The 20257-nt window shown below is 41.3% G+C and overlaps 2 long non-coding RNA genes across 4 annotated transcripts in view; one reads left to right on the forward strand and one right to left on the reverse strand.

Moving 5' to 3' along the window:
• Nucleotides 1–20257, forward strand: part of LOC102553329 (uncharacterized) — a 70884-nt gene that overhangs the window by 5261 nt on the left and 45366 nt on the right. For all 3 annotated transcript variants that reach the window (XR_010063061.1, XR_010063060.1, XR_010063059.1), the window contains exons 2-4: nt 18105–18225; nt 18509–18685; nt 20019–20150. This is a non-coding gene — a long non-coding RNA (uncharacterized LOC102553329). The remainder of the gene's footprint in view (nt 1–18104; nt 18226–18508; nt 18686–20018; nt 20151–20257) is intronic.
• Nucleotides 1712–5532, reverse strand: LOC134485134 (uncharacterized). The gene is made up of 3 exons (XR_010063062.1): nt 5348–5532; nt 2912–2982; nt 1712–2041 (listed from the first exon to the last, which is right to left on the reverse strand). It is a non-coding gene; the product is annotated as an uncharacterized LOC134485134 (long non-coding RNA).

The following is a 20257-nucleotide window of genomic DNA, read 5'->3' on the forward strand; positions in this document are numbered from 1 at the left end:
AGAGATAGGAGTCTGCCGCCTGGCTTCGCAGATAGAGCTGAGCCGGCCGCCGCGGGCCGAAGGCTTGGGAGCCATCCGCTGTACATCAGAGTGGAATGGTCAGGTGGCCACCGGAGTTGATGGCTTTGCTCGCGCGAAGCGAGGACAAGGGCGTACAGTCTGGTCAGCCTAGGTAGACAAGGTGTGGCCCCAGTGGATTGCTTTCTTCCCTTGCCATTTTGGAGACTCCTTTTAGGTGCCACTCCAGGCTTTTCCAACTTTCTTCTTGATCAATCTCCACCTCTCGTCCTCTTTAGCTTCTCTAAAGAGGACCCAGTAGCCCAGCTCCATCAACGGCTTTCCCTGCTATCCGCCCAGTGTCCAGGGCAGCCACCGGGTGGCGAGACAACCCACCCCCCTATGGAATCTGCAGAACAGTGGATTCCAGGTTCGTGGCTCAGCTCCCAGGCAGGTGGAACGAAGTCTAAGGCCAAGGATTAAGGCAGGGGCACCCATGGAAGCCGCAGGGCTGCGGTTTTGTTTTTTTTTTTTTTTTTTTTTTTTCTTCTAGGCGAGAGTGAATCAGCATCTGAAAGATCAGGCCCCAACACAGCCAGTGGGGACCGGTCTAGGACCCAAAAGATAAGATGCTGGGAACTAAAGTGCACTTCACGGGGCATTGAATAAAATTTACTGGGAGTAGAAAACCTCCGCAAAGCCAAGCAGCAATGTTCTGGCTCGAGAATGGCTTCTCACTCTGAAGCGAACAGTCTTGCTGCTGTGAACAAACCCAGAGCTTCGAGAAACAGCTGTAAACAACCTAGTAGGCTCTAATTTCTTGGAGGTGGAGGGTTAGGGCACAAGGTGAGGAAAGAGAACAAGTCTTTGCCTTTTCCTGCTTCTGACCTTTTTGTCAAAAAGGGGGGGGGCTCTTTCAAAACAAACGGATAGCTGCCTACTGTGTGCATGCGTGTACATGTTTCTTATGTGCATCTGTGTGTCAAAGGTGTAGATTCCCATTGCTCAATTTTTTTAGCAGCTTGGGCTACTAAATCCAGGCTACCCTGCTTGTGCTTCGGCGCAACAGGAAACATAGATGCAGACCCAATTAGCCGTTTTCCAGAGGGGAATTTTTTTTAAATGAATCCCAGTGGGTTAGAATGGTGTGTTCAGGTGTGAAGGGATCAGCCTCCTGCTCCCTCCTTAGTAATCCTCTCATTCCTGTGTTGGAGGCTGGCAGAACCGCTGACCTGGAGGAGTGTCAGCTTAGTCTCCTTTAACCCTTCTTGGTCTTGACTACAGAATGAAGGCTAACTGCACCAAACTGCCGAAAGATTGATTTAAGAAAGGATGAAAGGAGGGATACAAAGGAGGAGGAGGGGGGGAGGAATGGAAGCGGTTCGGGGGGGGGGAAGGATGTGGGAGTAAATGCACTTTAGCTGTAAGGGTTTTAGAGCACTTCACTTATGCCCCACCCCATCTTCTCTCCAAACCCCTGCAAGCAGGGATTTCTATTCAAAGACAACAGTCTCATCTATCAAGGCATACACAAGGAAGATGGACTTAGAAGAATAAGAAAGTAGGACGGAGTGAATTCCCCCTCCCCTGTTTAACTGATCACCCAAATCGCTTTAACAATATTTAACTATATATATATATATATATATCATTATGATAACACACACATACGGTATATATGATTGTTGTGTAAAAAAAAAAATGAATCCCAAGATACGGTTTACCTTCTTTCATTGAAGCAAAACCTAATTTAAAATGATGTCAGCAGCCAAATTATAGCCATAGAGTCTGGATGAGATTAGGAAAATACATTCAGCTGGCTTCCAATGTGGTGGCATTTCTGTGGGTCCCAAGATGATGGGTTTGTGCAGAGAGGTATAAGCATATGGTGGAGGTACTCTCTCAGTTCTGGAAGCTCCTTGATGGATTAAGGGTTCATATACTCAAACACTAGATAGAGGTTGTCACTCATGTGTACGGTCCTGGAGGCTGGCAGAAGGCAGTGCAGAAAGACTTCTGAATGAGCTCTCTGGAATCACCAGTGCTGGAAGACAAGCCGAAGCAGCTTAGCTAGGGTAATGCTATTATGGTTTGCAAAAATCACAGAAAGACACTTCAAGGTGCAAGCTTCAGATTTCCAGTTCGTAGCTTTGGCAGGGTGTTTAAGCAAACAGTGAATGTCTTTTGCTTGGTATATTTATTTTAAAATTCAAGGCTCTGTAATGTGCGTGCAGGAACTCACAGTGTGTGTGTGTGTGTGTGTGTGTGTGTGTGTGTGTGTATGCACTTTTCAGTTTATTGATAACTTAAATTTTAAATACTGGACTATAGATGATGGCACTGCCCATTTCACCAAGCCTGGTATGAGCTATGTATGATTTTAATATCAACATTACATTTCGAGGCGCCTATCACCGAGAAAGTTCCAAAGTCGTCTGAGATCATGTGAGCACCAGTTCTTATTTAAACCTGGACAAAGTCAAGAATGATGTTTGGACACTCTGTTTTCTTTCTCCAGAGCCTGTAATGAAATCTTTAAAACAAGAGTTAATTTTTATTATGTTAAAAAATACTAATCGATGGTATCAAGTGCTACATGAAGGTGTTAGATAGGAAAATATCCAGAAAAATTAATATTGTTAATTAGCTGCATGAGTGAACTTCAGGCAAATACCAGCAGCACAACAAATGAGAATTTATTTGATTTACATTCCTTTACACACTCAAAGTCAACTTTAGAAGGAGAAATAGAATGCATGGGTTTGTTTGTTTGGTTGGTTGGTTTTTTAGAACATTCACCCACCTCACTTTCAGTATAAAGATGGAATTCAAGAATAAGTTGATATCCAGAGGTTGATGAGCTGTCATAAAAGAGCAATATTATGTATCAATCTAGAGAAATTCAGGTACTTACATCATCAGTTTAATTTTTTTCTTCAAAGGCTGCTTTCTTCAAGATGAATAGGTGCATGTTAAAGATGAATCCTGTACAAAGTGTAAAAGGGATTAAAAAAAAATCACATTTAGTTTCTTCGTTATACAAAGAATTATCTTGTGGCTTTGCAAACTGTATTGTTTGAAAACAAATTGCATTAGCCTTGTTTTTTTGGAGTACAAAATAGAGAACAGTAACTTCCCTCCCTATCTGTTAGAATTTATTATACATTGGTTAATTTTATTTAAGGGACTCTTAAATACACGACTATGGTGAATTGATTGAGATGCTACCCTTTAAACATTCAAAGTAAAACTGAAACCATTAAAGGAAAGAAATATTGATTTCAGTGACAGATGTCACATGGAGTATCTCTTGACAGGACCATAGCACCTCATACATCAAATGTCAAAGACAAGAAGTTAAAAACATTAAGGCAGCCTATGTCTTTGCCTATTATGTATTAACTTATTTAGTCTCAGTGATGCTGCAGTTCTCTGTTCCATAGTTTCTTGGTGCTGGCTACATTTCCAATCACCCAAAAAAATGTAATGCCATAAAATTTCAGCACTGGGAGCTTTTAAAGTTTTATTATTATTATTATTATTATTATTATTATTATTATTATTATTATTTTGTTCTGTTTGTTTTTTGGTTTTGATAGCCTTCTCTGGGTGATAAAGACTTAGCTTATCTGATTATTTTTTTCCCCAAGTGATTTCAGTTAATTTAATGGCCTACAGAATCATGTGTTATCTTGCAAAAATCTATATTTCCTATATAAGTTGAAGTCTAATAAAAGACGTGTGGTCTTATAAAGAACGTACAGTTCAGTGTTCTTCAGTTACTGAAGAACTACTGTTTCATCCCCCCAGGGTTTGATAGAAAGGAAAAGACACCCTAATCTCTCTCTCTCTCTCTCTCTCTCTCTCTCTCTGTGTGTTTATTTATGTGCACATGTATATAAGTGCCTGTTGAGGCTATAAGAGGGGATCCAGTACCCTAGAACCAGAGTTACAGGAAGCTGTGAACAACCCAACATGGGTGCTGGGAACCAAACTCTGATCCCCTGCAAAAACAGCAAGTGTTCTTAACAACGGACCCATCTCTCCAGCCCCTACTTCATTATAAACAAGTCTTAAAATTGATACTGATATGGCACACATGAATGTACGATAGGAAAGCCGTGGACCATTCCTATTTACTCTGCAAATGTCTTTGATTCTTATGTACTGTAAAGGTCAGAATTATCTAGCCCCTTTAAAGAGCAGCAAATCAAATTTCTAATTATGGACCAGAGGTATAATGTTTGCTTTGAAGTTTCAGTGACACAAAAAAGTTTTCCTAATGAAACTGAAGGAACTCTATCCTACATGCAGCAAAATGGGGCACATCTCAGACATGGTTTGGGTTTATGTACTTCTGCCCTATTGCTTCTGATAATAAGTAGATGGCCTTTTCTCTTCAGTTACTGTCTTATTTGTTAACAAAGTAAATGTTTGGAATTAAGAATGGTTCCAATGGTCTTCCTCCTAGAAGTAAAAACATTATTAAGTATAATTTATATTAAATAATTATATAAATTACAGAATTTAATTTAATTAATAATGTATTAATAATTAAATTAATAACATATCTTATTTATGTATATACTCACATAAATTATATTGTTCGTATAAATTATATTAAATATCTAAATTAAAATATTAAGCAAATATTTTTATTCATATTTGTCTGTCCAGTCAGTAATGAGCAGTTTTTAGCCTCTTTCCTTCAAACAAAATAATACTACATATGGTGGCTAAAGAGAAACCCTTCCAACACAAACAAACAGACAGACAAACAGACAAACAAACAAACAAACAGGAAGCCTTAGAATTCAATGTCTTGGAAATACAGGCACATTGTTTTTACAAATCAAATTAGTTTTTAAATTTAATTAATTAATTTAATTTTACTTATTCACTTTACAAACCACTCGATGCCCCCCTCTGGGTTACCCACTCCCAGAATCCTTCCCCACAATTGAATTCTTAATAAGGTTTTGTCTCATCTCATCTACTTACCAATATGGTACAGTTCTGTATTATGCAATTCCTACCTTGAAAACCAAATTGTAACAACATGCCATCGTAGGCTTTTCTGATGTGAAGGAAGTTTTGAAAACTCTATCTCCAAAATTAAAAAAACAAAAAGTGACAATTGGCAGGACAGGTTATCACACCTCACCTTTTTTTTTTTTTTTTTTTAACGATGCCAGAAAGATTTTCCTTTAAAAAATGACTTTATCATCTTGCTCACCCAATGCAAACTGAAGTGATAATGTGAGATCCACAAAAGGAAAGATTCTCTTCCATTCTTTACCACTCGAGATCCCAACAACAACAAACAAAGCAAAACCTATTCCCCACCTACCTCCAAAAGTGGCCCCTAGCAGTTTGGGAAGAGTTTCTGTGTAACCAGCTGGATAACTTCCAGTCCTCTCAGCCCCTGAACTTTTCAAAGGCACCAGGCAGTGGTCAGCCTGGAGGAGGAAACAGGGACCCCTCACTTGGATGCAAACTGAGAAAGTAACTGTTGAGAGTTTCCAAAGGAGGTTTGAAGAGGCAGGACAGTAAGAGCTGATAGAACCAATTTTATTCTTTTCCAGGCATTTCTAACTTTTATGACTATCCCCCCCCCCACCCTCCACTATCTGTCTTTGTGCCTCCAGGGCCAGTGAAAGAGCAGGGCAGATTCAAGATTGCTTTCAGGGTTTGCCTTCTCTGATGATGGATTACCATGTCAATTTAAACGGCATAGGATTAATTTGTTTCAATGATTTCTCTTTAGGCTGAATGCCAGCCGTTTTCTATCTCTCCCCTTGCTCTTCAGAACCACAACGAGAGAGAGAGAGAGAGAGAGAGAGAGAGAGAGAGAGAGAGAGAGAGAGAGAGAGAGATTTTCCATATTTTAAGTTGAGAGACAGTAATGAAAATAGACAAGTTGTGTGTACTGTTGCAACAGTTAGAGGTTTGAGTCCTTTTATCTCTGAAACATACAGTCACTCACATTAAAATGAAATTGGTTCCAACATTTATTCAATAAGCACTTGTCTTGTAGATAATCCACTACAGAGGGCTTTTGTCATATAAGGATTTAATTTCTCTTGGACAAGTTATTAGCACGAAACTTTTAAACTCACCACCTACGATGAGGTTATTGAGATCCCTAACAACCTTAAATGCTTGTTGCAAAAAGCCGAGTTTGTTCAAGGGAGCGGGGGACGCTTTTTGAGAATTCATATTTTGCACACGCACACGTACACACAAGCAACACAGGCAGCCATGCGTGTACACACAGAGCTCCCTACTTCGTGTGGCCACATTCTCCTGTGTTGCTAAAAAAGAAATCTCTTCCGCTATGCAGATGTATCTTAGCTTTCCAAACTGAGAGTATACAGACGTTTCATCTCAGAAGGATTTCTAAAGTACACAAGGAAAAAAAAAGTGCCACCCAAATTCACTTTCTCTGTGAGGCCATATCTATAGGGAAGTAGAAAGTGGTTCTAGAAAACACTTAGGAACCATCCAAAAATCAAGCGCCCCACCTCCACACTTCACACACACCCTAAACTTGCAGGTGGCTACAGGATGCTCCTGGAAGAGTAAAGGCAATTTGGAGTTTATTTCCCAGTTTCAAGGATGTTTTTCCAGCAGGCTCAGAAAGATAGGAGAAGGATTCCAGTCTACGGACTGACCATCTTGGGCAAACATGACTGTTCCCATTCCATTTCCCTAATGGTCTCTCCTTATTCCAGACTCCCCACCCCAACCCCACCCCCCGCCACACACACACACAACATGAAATTTAGCATCATAGTTCAGAATAATAAATTGCATTTGAAATCTGAATACAAATAGATTGTATAGCCTTCCCCCTTTCTCTCGCCCTCTCAATGCACGGCCGCTCTTTATTTGTGTAGCTTCCACTTTCTAAGGACAGACACAATCAGAGTCCAATCAATGGCTGTCAGAACTGAATCTATGCAATTTTAATTTGTAAAAAAAAAAGTTGTTGGTTGCTAACCTTGTGGGGAGACTGTGCATCCCTGAGAAAAACAACAAAATCTTGGAGAGTTCTCCCTGAGAAACGATGTTACACATGAGCAGAAAATTCAGGCAAGAAAGTCTAATTGAATAGAGAGAGAGAGGAGAGAGAGGAATTAGGTTAAAAAATAGAGTACAATCTAGTATCACATTTTCACTAGTGTAACTTGAAATGAAGGTGTCTTCGAGTCGCCCATGATGCCAGAACGTTTAGATGTCGGCCACAGATGGGAACACCTATTGAAATGTGTCTGAGGAAGATTAATAGGGCTTGTCACTGTTAGGAAAGCACTGCTTGGCTGTAACTTTCCACAAGCCCAAGATGAATTACCGATGAACGCTCACTTATCAACCTCATCACTAGCGTTCGACACTAAATCAAATTGAGAAGTTATCTGCAATCAGAAAATTTCTTTTTAAAATAGACGTATACCTTTAAGCCCCAACTCCTTAATAACCCTACTCACAAAACAACCCCCCCCAGCCCTAGGTGCTTCTTATTCCTTGGCTTATGCTGAATTATAGCTCAATAATGAATATATTTTTAAAGTTCACACACAAATGGACATCTGGTCAGACTGCGAAGTTTGACAGCATTTTAATGAGTATGAAGGCTTCTTGGAAATCCTTGTTTAAAATTTCGGCAAATGTGCTCTCTTTTACTTTTTAGATACCCCACTTCGCCCCCTTAATGGAAGAGAAAAAGTGTGAGTGGATTTGACGTTGTAAACCCTGTGACTGCATAGTTGTCTAATGATCTCGTAGAATGGAATTAAGGGAATTTTGAGTTTGGGTAGATAACAGAAGAACAAGATTAAATGGACAATGGAGAGGGATAGCCGTGCGCAGGTTTTTAATGCTTAAATGATGATGCATGTGGCTTATTTGGGGGATATGTTGAAACCTCTATTAGACTACACATGTAGTCTATGATTGAGCTAAACTCAGTCCCCACCTGTGCATCCCTGTCACCTGTCTTTTTAAACAGCATCTCGCTATGTCACTATGTAGCCCTGGCTGGCCTGAAACTCAGAGACTCTCCTGCCTCTGCCTCTGCACTGGTATGACTAAAGGCCTGAACCCCACGCTCAGCCTCCAGGTCTCGTTTTTAGGGTGACTGGAGAAGTAGCACAAAGTCAGTATCTCCTTTTATTGTTTATTAATTCTGAGCATCTAGAGTCTTTCCAACCTTAGGCTCATTATGTTTTAATAAAACCACCAACTGCTGTATTTTATAGATTCTATTTATACTTTATATATTCTATTTTCAGAGCGCCTTCACGTGCAGGGTTCATTTTGTTTCTACTGAAATTCCATTCGGGCAGATTTTTTTAAGTTTCTATTTTGCTGATGAGTAAACTGAGGCCAGGTTGTTTAAAGTCAGGGGGTCGATGGGAACATAGAATTGGAAACTATGTCACTGTGTCTTTTAAAAGCTTTCTTCGGCACCCCCCCCCCCGCCCAGTCATCATGTAAATAGAGATTAAAAGATAGTGACAATGCTAACTGCAGCTTACATCTAATACATACTATAACAGGAACACTAACATGCTGTTCAATCCTGGCACAACTTTCCTCTTCGATAGATACTGAATTATTTCAATAACCCGAGAGGACAAAATGAGACCTGGATTTTAGGACTTGTCTAAAACTCACATTGCTGGGAAACGGGGCCCTCGGGAAGTTTGAGTGCAAAGGTCCTTATGGTAGCCTACCCTAGGTTCCAGTTTTTAATTGCAAGGAGCCTTGAATTACACTGCATGGGACCTAGACACCTCCATTATTATCCAACCATGCAAGTGTCTCCGATTCGGAGGCAGCTCAGAGTAGTTCATGCGTTGGTTCCTTTGTCTCTACTTACTGTTTATTTATGTATTTTGCAGTGCTCGCATCCAACCCTAGAACCTCACATGTGCAGAGAAAGGAATTTACCCCTGAGCTTCACTGCCCAGCCTTGAGTCCTGGCTGTAAAGTCTGGGTTTTGCCAGTTACTCAGTATACGGCCTCCATTACACTGACCTTTACTGTCCTCCTCTCCAAATTGGGATGATTGGATCCAATGTACCGGACTATGATGTTTTGGTGAACTTTTCTCATTCCTGAGAGTGAGGAGAGGAACCGAGAAGCAGGAATCATGACTGAGATGTGTGGCTACAAGACATACTCAGGGCTGGGCAAGAGGGGCAGCCTCACCATCCCGGGCACTGTCTTTCTATTTATCTATTTGTCTGTCATCTGTCTGTCTGTCTGACTGTCAGTCTGTCTGACTGTCATTTGTCTGTCTGTCTATGTTGCCTCTAAAGATCATGGAATGCCATGCATGCTCAGGTGTCTTCCCCTAACCAGCATGGTATTTGTCAGCAATTTTTATATTTTTATAAATAGTCTCTGCTTATTTTGAATCAGCTTGGAATTCGTCATGATCCTTAATACAATAAAAACCTCAGTAAAGAGTTATACTATACAGTTTAGGGAGTAAACAAAAAGAGGTTGTATGTATTTGGTAAAGAGACAATGTCCTTCCTCCCCTCCCTCCCTCTCTTCCTCTTTTCATCCCCTTTTCCTATCTGTTTGTCTTGATTTTCAGACAAAGTCTCAGGTTCACACTGGCCTCTTAGTCAAGATCCTCTGCCCTGGACTTCCTGAATGCACCAGGTTTAATATGTTAAAATTACATTTTGAACTTTGGTTGTTTGACCTAACTAATGTCTAAGCAGGCAAGGTTGCTTAGAACACCATATAATTTAAAATGGTGAGGAAAAACCTTTGGCCCCTTTATTTTCCAGACAGGATTAAGAAGACTCAAGGTCTGGAGAGGCATGGGGGAATTTACTCAACTAATTGGTTACAACACTGACATGAACCCCTTTTCTCTTGATCCCCAAACCATGAATCAATACTCCTCTGAAAATACTATGTTTTCTGTTCAACCAGTACCCCTAGTTATTTATGCATTATAACTTGTGTGTGTATGCATACACATATGCACCTCACTCTCTCTCTCTCTCTCTCTCTCTCTCTGTGTGTGTGTGTGTGTGTGTGTGGTGTGTGTGATGTGATACTTTGTCTAAGTTGTTACTGATTGTAATAAGAAAAACATTTCTAAGTCTCTGTCACAATCATTTCTTGTAAAACTTACAAAGCTGACAGCTAGATGGCTGGAGTGCTGGTAAAGAATCCTACAGTGAGAATGCTTTGTCAACAGATGTGATGATACATTCCTGCAACCTAAGTCCTCTCCTACCTGAGAGCCTGTGTACAAAAGGAAATAAGCAAATAAAAACAATCTCTAATTTCTATTAGATCTCAGCAATACTCCATCCAATCTGTATTTGTTGCAACTCTCTTCTTATAGTTCCTCAGCAAGGAAAGCTTACCTTTTAAATCTTCCCTTTCCTCTGGTCCCACACTTTGTCTTTTCTTGGTCATTGCTTGCTTTGGGAAAGCCCGTCTGGGTTTAATCAGAAGTTACAAGACAAAATGTGCATTATTAAGAAATATAAATATTTTCAGAAGCAATTAAAGGGATGAAAGATCGATTCAGCCTGTAGATTAGACGTAATTTGAAGCGTCTTGTTCTAATGAGAGCTACTGGGATCTAAAGTCAGGAGCTGGGCCCGGCCACCAGTTAGAAACCTCAAAGCATTTGAGTAATCTGTCAGTGATTCTCACTCACGATATATCCAGACACCTTTTTTTTTTTCCTTGCCAATCTCTGGGTTAAAATTCCTTCCATAGTCCCCTTAGGGACTTGTAATAGTCACCTTTGAGAAATCATGACTAATTCTTCTCTTTGGCGTTTAGAAGGGAGTTACCTCCCTTTTCACAACTCGGAAGTTGGCTTAGCATTAACTTTCATAAGAACATATTGGCCTGGAGGCGTCTTATTACAATTTCTTTCTTGGCTTAATAAAAGGTATCACATTATCTACCTGGTCAATCTCTATTGGCTTTCAAAATTGAGACATGGAAAATCCTAACAAGCCTCATTAGGATATCTGCTTTTAAAAAAGAAGGCAGCCTCATTTAGCGCATTACTCAACAGAGCTGGGTGGCCGGGATTTGACACAGGTATTCCTACTTTGGTAGTTAAAAAAAAAAAGTGGGGGTGGGGAGGGCTGATGCCTGATATGTACATGGAATTTTAACACACAGGGGATCAAAACCTGATCGTTGTATTTTGTTTTTATTTTCTTTCTTTCTTCCCTTTAATCCCACCTTTTGTCCCCATGACTGTGTGTGAGAGATGGCTTGATTTCCTTGAGTTGCTTCACCCATCCACAGCTGGAAGTCCAAAGAGGACCAAAAATGTCTTTAAAACCAACACAAGTCCGGGAGCCTGAGAGAACAAGTTTTCCTTTGTAGTGGGGGATAGTATTATTTGCTGTAGGTTTTTTTTTTTTTTTTTTGATATACATTCTAAATTAGGCCTGCAAAGGCAGGCTTCATCTTTAATTCATCACTCTCAGCTGAAAGAGATTAGCAATGTCTAGCACGCACCCCTCGTATGGTGCTGACCTCATCAAGTATGGCCTGAAATTAATTAGCCTCATTCATTCCAAATGGAAAGGGATAATGGAGCAGCGTCTTAGCGATGACCATCACACATTGTATGCAGCATATTTAAAAGGCCTCTATTTTCAAACCGTGTAGATTAAAATTCTTTCCAGAGCGCACAATATGCCTGAGTTATCAAGGACCTAGAAGAGAGCCCAGTTGGCTTTGTGCATACCACCGTGTGCCTGCGGAGTAGTGTGTGTGTGTGTGTGTGTGTGTGTGTGTGTGTGTGTGTGTGTGTGTGTGTTGCTTGGGTCTTTACCCTGTTCTTATAGCTATGTCCATTCTCAGCTGGTTTGCTCTCCAGAATCACACCTGGAGTACTTGACTAGCAGAAAAACTTGACATTCAATCCTCTGTTAAATGACCTGTTAGCCCGGTATGCTACGAGCACATTTTTGATTGCTAGTCAGAAGAAAATTCCAGAAGAAAGGCTGTAGCTATTTTCTACTATGACTCTAGTTGGTCTCTAATTTGGACACAGAAAAGCTCCTTAAAGAGACACTCAACTTTTATGAGTTATTTTTGAGCTTTCGATGTCTTTTCCCAGTCTTTACTGTTTGGATCATATTTTAAAATATGACCGAGGATCATGCTAGAAGACCAAATCCCTTCAATTTACCATCTTACTAAGATTAGCTGATTTTTTTCCCCTTCTGGGGATTGACTTAGAGAGGCCAAATTTTTGAATATCAAAACCGCTTTCTTTTTGAGCCAAAAAAAATCTTGACTAGAGTTCTTTGGGATCCTCAAAGACATTGTAAAGTTTATTTTTATGAACAGTAGTTTGGGACCATAGATCAGAAGAAGAAAGAGCCCATGACTTTTGTGTTTCCAGTTTTTAATTTTTAAATAGTATGAAACATAGGCAGTGTCTGAAAAGGTACCAGTAGTATTTCAGGGGATAGGATCTTTACATCGTGCACATTTCTTGAGAAAAGAATTATCCCAGAATAACTTTGTTTGGTGAAAGAAAGAAATAGATCTTCAGTGTAATTTAGCAGCAAAGCTTCCATTTAACTTTAAGAATCAAACTTGTAGTTTTAGAGAAATCATCTTTCAGGCCTCTTTGATGTCCTAAATCTTTATATACGTCATTTAAGATTAGTTTATCTTGCGATACAGCAAAAGTTGAAAGTAAGCTTCTCCTCTGTTTACAGACAGAAGAGGAGGAGATTTCACCCAGCTCGCTTCTTGCAAGCAGTCCTCTTTCTGTAATGGTCAGCGTGTAGAAGCTCACCAACCAGGAACTGTGAGCCCATCATTCGGATGTAAAGGATTTACCCAATATGGATATGCCCAATTATCTAGTATATAATGGGAGGAAATTTGCCAACTTAAAGTCTAGGGGGATAAGATGTGAAAAACAGAGAAGGAATAATTCATACCCATTTGATTTTGAAGTCGCAGTTTAACAGAACCTGGGATGAGCAGTGCTGTGCTGTGGAACTTCAAAGGGTGAGAGAAGTAGACAAATTGCAAATTATCCTCTAGTCAACTTGGAATGTCACGGCAAGTAAAGGCGGTTGTAAATACAGGAAGATGATCTCCAGCAGCAGTGACTCATAGAAACATGCTCTATACTACGTTTTCCTAATACTAACGCTCGTGTTACATTTACTCTCGAGACAAGGAGATGCGAACATTCTGTACACTGTAGCTTGTGTACATCAAGTACCTCTCCTATTTCACTTAAGATATTATATGATTTTAGTCAACAGAGGTAAAGATAGCAGCCATGCTCTGAACGTAAGGGTTGGCTACACGAAATGTGACTTCATTCAAATGAAAGCCTCACAGTAGGCTTCAGACTAACTGAATACCCACATGAAACTGCAAACGGTCACTGTTCGGGCATTCGAAAGTAGGAAAGACGGCCATTAAAAGTCAAGTGGGCTTTTCCTATCCACACCTCCACTGGGTAACATGGGGGTAAGCTGCGGTTGTCGACTGGGTTCATGATGAAACTTTGAGGCTGTTTTAGCTCATGATGACTAGAAGATAGGTTAGACCAGACAGAACTGGAAGGCGTTTGGGGAACATCTTTGTCTTATTTTGTGTTCCTTGAAATTCACTGAGAGATGGAGAGAGCGGTGTATACGACGAGACTTTCGGTGACAGATGTGGCAATAGCCAACTAGGAGCACCCAGAGAGATGTCTTTGGGTTGCTAAATATGCCTGTCATTTTGTGTCTGAACCCAGGATTTTGCACATGCTTGGGTAATCCTTCTGCCATGGAGTGAAAACTCAGTCTGGAGAGCAGTTTTTAGTAAGGGAAACTTGGATGACGAATTATCGGCTACCGCCTCCAGGGTACTTAGCAAGCAAGGCCCTCTGTTATGCTGTACATTAAGATGACTCGGTTGTTCACCACAGTGCCAGGCAAGCATGACTGTTTGCACTCCTCAGCCGAAGGTGCCAGAGCACAGGGACACTATACGACTTGCTCAAGATCACCCTGTTCACAAAAATGACCTAATGCAGCATGTCCCGTTTTGTCTCTCAGTGCTTCTGTCCAATGCTAGGCTGCTTGTGAGAATACAAGTGTAATTGTGTTGCTTGCAAAACAAATTGCTACAAGCTATGCATGAGAGAATGAACTTCCCATTTCTGGACAACGGAAGGCAGTAGGAAGCACTGAGGAAAATTTGGGTGGGGGGAACCATAGTAAGGAGATGGTGTCTCATCTCATTGTCTGATCCCTCAGACCAGAAGGGCTTGGCTTCCCAATCCTCCCATGAACCTCTGATCTTCTGCCTGGCAAGCCGGATTAGTTAGATACATGATTTGCAAGAGTTGAGTATTGGAGGGAGAAAGGAAAGGGAGGGAGGAAGAGAGGAAGAGAAAGAAAGAAAGAGAGAGGACTGAAAAATGGAATGGTGTTTAAAGAAAAAGGTTTAAAAAGGTCACAGCAAGAGATTGACTTAGAAGGAAAGTTCAGAAGGAGAAAGGGCAGACTCTAAACAATATTTAACAGAGTTTGGCCACACACTCTGGTGATATTCAGAAGAAAATGTGACCAAGGAAGTTTTGAAGAAGCAGGAACCAAGGCTTAAGAGGGGGGAAGAAAAAAGGAAGAAACGAACAAACTAAAGGCACTCTGAGATTTTATGACTGCCTTTTGTCACAAAGCTGTACTTTTTTTTCCCTTCTTCCTACTAAAATTTAAGCAAAAGATTTCCCAATATAAAGAAATTTCATCCCTTGTGCTGTGCAAGTTGCAGCATAAATATGGCCTAGCAAACGTGCTTTACAAAATGCTTTCTCTCATGTAGTAATATATGAAGCACCCTTATATCTTTTCTGGCCCGTGTCTTTTATCTCATTTAATGTCCCCTTGAATCTGCAAGGTGTATGTAATTATCTGGGCAGATATGGAAACAGGGTCAGAGGTTATGGAGTCAGCCCTCCACCAAACAGCTTAAATCACTTAAGAGTCCTTCCCAGTCTTTTTCCAGAACATCTCAGTGTCTTCCTCACACAGAGCGAGTGACACAATTGTAACCTGAAAATGACGTCACAGAACAACGGGCTAAAGCCTGAGTCATGATGGTCCACGCTGGTAACCATCTATTATGCTGGGCTGGGGTTCGGGCTTGCTCTGAAACCTTCCTTGTTGTCTTGCCGGTGTCGTTCAGACTACACAACTTAGGCAAAAGCTGTTTGCATAGATTGAACACACACTTTTACCTGCTAGGATTGGGGGACAATGCGAGAAAGGTGGATGACTGTAGAGAAAGGAAGTGGAGTCTGCAAGGAGGCTCTCATAGCCACCTGTGTCTTGGCCCGGCGACCCGGGGCCGTTTCCAGAGATCGTGGTGCTGGTGAAAAGGTTGAATTAACACTCCCAACTGTTCCCTGCCAATTGAGGCCAAATTCCAGATTCCTTAAAAAGCGTGTAAAGCTTCTATCTGGGAAGGGGCAACTGCATTTGGGAGCAATTACCCAGATTAGGAGGCCACAGTGATCTGTTTACACTTTGTAGCCCAGGGCCCTTTGGCTCTGGTCCACAAGCAGGATATTGTAAACGGCAAGGAATTTCAGCCTAACGTTGACTTCCCTCTTGACCTGTGTGTCTGAACTAGAGGAAAACAGAATAGAAAGCCCTGTTGTCACTTGCCCCAGACATCCAAGCAAGTAGGACACAGAACACCGTGTTCCAGGTAAAGGAGTTGACACAGAGGTTCCTCCTGTAGTGAAGACACTGGGTTTTTATCACTCAGGATACAGTCTGACTGTGAGCGCTGTGTCAGGATACAGTTATTCAGGTGGACGCTCCTCCAAAGGGTTTTTTTTTTTTCAAAAGAAATTAGGAAGGAACAGTTTCCTGACAACTTCTGCTTAATTACTACAATGCTTCGATTTAACTTTGCTTCTGAATACCTTACAGGTTAATCAGTGACCAAGGGGGGGGGGGAATAGAGAGGTTATCACCATTTGAACTGTCACAATTGTGAATGTTTTAAAAAAATTAGGTGGTAATAGGAAGGTTTAATTTTTCATTTAAAATTTTTTTTTTCAAGACAAGGTCTCGTCTCACTATGTGGCACTTGCTTGCCTAGAACTGCTCTGTAGTCCAAGAAGACATGAACTCACAGAGCTAGTCCTGCTTCTATCTCCCAAGTGCTCAGACTGAGGGTGCACACTACAGTGCCTGGCAAATACAGACATCTTGACCGAAATAGAACCATCTAGAACACTTACTTGGTCTAAACTCCGAAGGTGACCATGGTTAAACTGTATGAGATTGAGGCTCAGACTCCTCCCCGAATTCAGAGGACAAACTGTACTCATTTTTCAGAACTTTGGTAATTTCAAAATTGTTCGAAGGTACAATTAAGAAGGTATCTTCTTAATGTGATCCCGAGGCTAGCGGCTTGCTCTTGCCTGTTGACATGCGCACAGAGCTGAAGAAGCATGAAGAATGGGAGATATTCATCCTAGACCAGCAGGCCTGACAATTGTAGCAGGGCGGAAGAAACAGGAAGCTTCCCCTGCGTTCACAATGCCTGCGTGCAGGAATTTTAAACCAGACCGCACTAAATACCACTGGTTGCCGGAGACACTGTAAATAGCCAGAAGCTGGATTCTTCCTTCTACAGTGCACCCCTCTCTCCCCCTGCCCCCCATCGTTCTAAGAGTTGGTATCTTTTCTGCTGATATTTAAAACATTTATTCTGTGTTCCAGGCATGGTGGTGTATACCTTCAATCCCGGCATTTGGGAGACAGAGACAGGTAGATGCTGTGATTTCAAAACCTCTCTAGTCTACACAAGTTCCAGGCTAGCCTTGGCTACAGAGTGTGACCTGTGACCCTGTCTCAAATTGTATGTATGTATGTATGTGTGGTGGTGGTGGTGGTGGTGGTGGTGGTGGTGGTGGTGGTGGTGGTGGTGTGTGTGTGTGTGTGTGTGTGTGTGTGTGAGAGAGAGAGAGAGAGAGAGAGAGAGAGAGAGAGAGAGAGAGAGAGAAAGACAGAGCGTGTAAATCAGAGGAGAGGGAACTTTTAGGATAAGTTCTTGTTTTCCACCTCACTGAGCCAGCATCTCTCTTGTTTCTGTTATTTCATTATGCACTACTGGCTATGTGGTTTCTGGGTGATCCTCCTGCCTGCTTTCCATCTCCCAGGAAGAGCGTTTGGGTTACAGACGTGTGCACACAGCCTTTTACTCTGGGATTGAAATTATGTAGTGAAGCTTGCACAGCTAGAAATTTTATCTGGTGAGTCATCTCCCCAGTCCTCTAAAATCCTCTAAAGATGACTTAAATAAGAAACTGAAGAGATAGTTTAGTAAATAAGAGAGCTTTTTGCTCTGCTTCTTAAATTTTTGACCCAAGTTTAGCTCCCAGCACCCATGCTCTCACAACTGCCTGTAACTGCAGCTCCAGGAGTCGTCCCCAATGCCTTTAGCCTCTGCAGGCTTTTGCATTTAAGTGTGTGCGTGCGCACACACACACACACACACACACACACACACACACAGATACATATACACAATTAAAGATTAAAAACCATAAAAATAAATTCTAACCTAAGGAACTTAGACAGAAGTTGTGACGTGGACCCTGAGGCATTCTGACCCCATCGTCCAGCAACATTGAAGGCAACTATGAGAGTGCCACTCTAGTCCAGTGTAAAGCTGCTCACAGAACCCCACCTTGTTCCATGTAGGGTTTTTTGATCCTGGCTTATCTCAACAATTTACCTTCTTATTTTTTTTACAAGGTCAGAGCCCCTGACATTCACAATTAGCTTCCAAATTAACTTAGAAATGATAGTAAGCTCTCAGCTAAATGATAGGGTGGCCACTAGGGACCAGACCAATTTCCTAGAATAAGGTTAGGACTAAGCTGTTGTGTGGCGATGCCAAGGTGGATCACATCAAAGTGCTTATTCTGAAGTGAGCAGGGATTCCTCGTGGTACCAGAGACCCCATCTACAGTTCCACACGCTTATTTGGCACGCTGACCTCCGATTAACTGTAAACCAGATAATCCTTAAGTAGTGTCTTTGTTTGCATTTAAGGTTCTGTAACAATCAAGAATGTGTGGACACCTACCTGTGGGAGGAGGCTTTCAGGGACATTGTGTCTGGTTCCTGCTGACGCCAGCATTCTGGAGATGGACAGCTGTTCAAGGGAATGAAGGTGGGTTTTGTAAATTGCAGATTCTATGCAGGTAACACACATGCGTGAAGCCTGGACCAGGTCCACTAGGCAGAGAAGGCTTACTCTCCTACAGGCACCATTCTTAGAATGGTTTGTTTATTAATGGCTTTGATTGTGAACGGCAGCAGAGATCATACTGGGTTGGATTTTGTCCTCAGAGGCACCATTTTTTTTTTTTACCCTAAGAGAAAAATTTTCTGTACTTAGATACCAGACACACTTGTTAACACACTCTTTTTGTTTTACTGGATCCATTTTCTAGATTCCCCCACAGGACAAGGACTATTGCCTCCCTGAGTATCCTAAAAGGTCTCTTGAAACAAACCAAACACTCAGAACTTCTGTGACTGTCATGGACAGTGTCCTGTTACTGGCTTTAAACAGAGCCCCTCATGCAGAAGAAGCCCTGTATCCTGGAGTTAGATGTCAATCATCCTGGGTATGTACAGGGGATTTAATGCTTTTAAGAATGTTTCATGTTTATCCCCATTAAATTTCAGTTTTCTCTGGATTTTGGGGAGCTTTTAGTATCTATAACTCTCAACTTTTGTTGCTTTGTAGACCGACTAGCACCAATTTTTCCCCCCATAGTTTCACTTAATTACTGAACTAAATTTTTACCGTATCAGGGATTCTGGAGTTTCTGAGGTCATTGTGGCAAAAATAAGTGTATACTTATTCTGTCAGCTCATAAGTGTGGTTAATAGAATGGTCTCCAGAGTGAGATTTACTTCTACAAGTCTTGAGCTTGCTGGCAGGTCATGCATGTAGGCATCTTAATTTAGTTGTGCCTCAGCTTCTTACCTGTAAAATGGAAACATAGTAGAACTACCTCATGCTACCTTTATAACATTGTTATCATGATTAAATGAATTAACACATGCAAAGCACTTGCATGAGCGCCTGAGACTGCACAGGCCTTGTTTATTATAAAGATAAAGTTCTGACGAATGAAGGCAACGCCTTGCTTATAATTCTACCTCCTGAAAGATATAACAATAATGCATTTGCTGTCATTATGCTGAGTTTTTGAATTCATACATTCCCACAGTGCTAGCAGAAGGTAATATAATCAACTCTGTATTTTTAACCATAACCGACATTCAATGTTCTAAACCACGAAGTCTTTGGCCAGAGAGGCCAGAGAGGCAGCTCAGTAGAGTAAAGGTTTTTGTTTTTGTTTTTGTTTTTGTTTTTGTTTTCTGTCAGCCTGAAGAGCTGAGTTTGCTCCCAATAAACCAATAAAAGGGGAGAATAGATTCCCATGGCTTTAGGATCTCTACACATGGATTGAGGCACATGTACACATGCATGTACACACACACACACACATACACACACACACACACGCACACACAAAAGAAAGAAAAAAATAACTAACAATAAAGATGTAATCTTGGCCATGAAAAGAAAAGAGTGTGTGTTGAGCATTAAGACTGCCTCAGTGGTGATCAGTTATTCTGGGAGAGAACACCGCTAGGGCTTTAGACACACTAGGCAAATAGTCCACCACTGAGCTAGAGCCCCAACCCCAACCCCAGTCCAAGGTGATTCTACTGTGTTTCTATTCTGCTGAGGAAAGCAGAAACATCCTGCACGTAAGTCCAGTCTGTATTATGAGAGGAACCCATTCTGCTGAGGTTGTGCCCACAGCAAGCTGAGAACAAACAAACAATTTAGTTATTTTTAATACAAAAAAAGGGCTGAATGAAAATGATTGTGTTTCATAGATCTTCATTTTCCTTAAACGTCTGTACCTGTCTTGGTCCTAGGAAGGCTCGTCCAAGAACGCATGCTTAGAAGAAAACTGTTTTAGGCATCATCATCTATCACGTGGATGTCTCTGCCCAGTCCTCCCTTTCCACAATCACCAACAATGAAGCCCCAACGCGGGGAGTCCCCGAGTAAGTACGTGGCCCCATGATTCCTGCCCTCGCTTCAGGGCCCTATGTTAAACCAAGTTCTCATGGTGCTAGAAATTTCAGTCTTTCAGAGACATTGTTCACAGGTG

The sequence above is a fragment of the Rattus norvegicus genome, chromosome 1 (genome assembly GCF_036323735.1).
Source record: "Rattus norvegicus strain BN/NHsdMcwi chromosome 1, GRCr8, whole genome shotgun sequence".
NCBI lineage: Eukaryota > Metazoa > Chordata > Mammalia > Rodentia > Muridae > Rattus > Rattus norvegicus.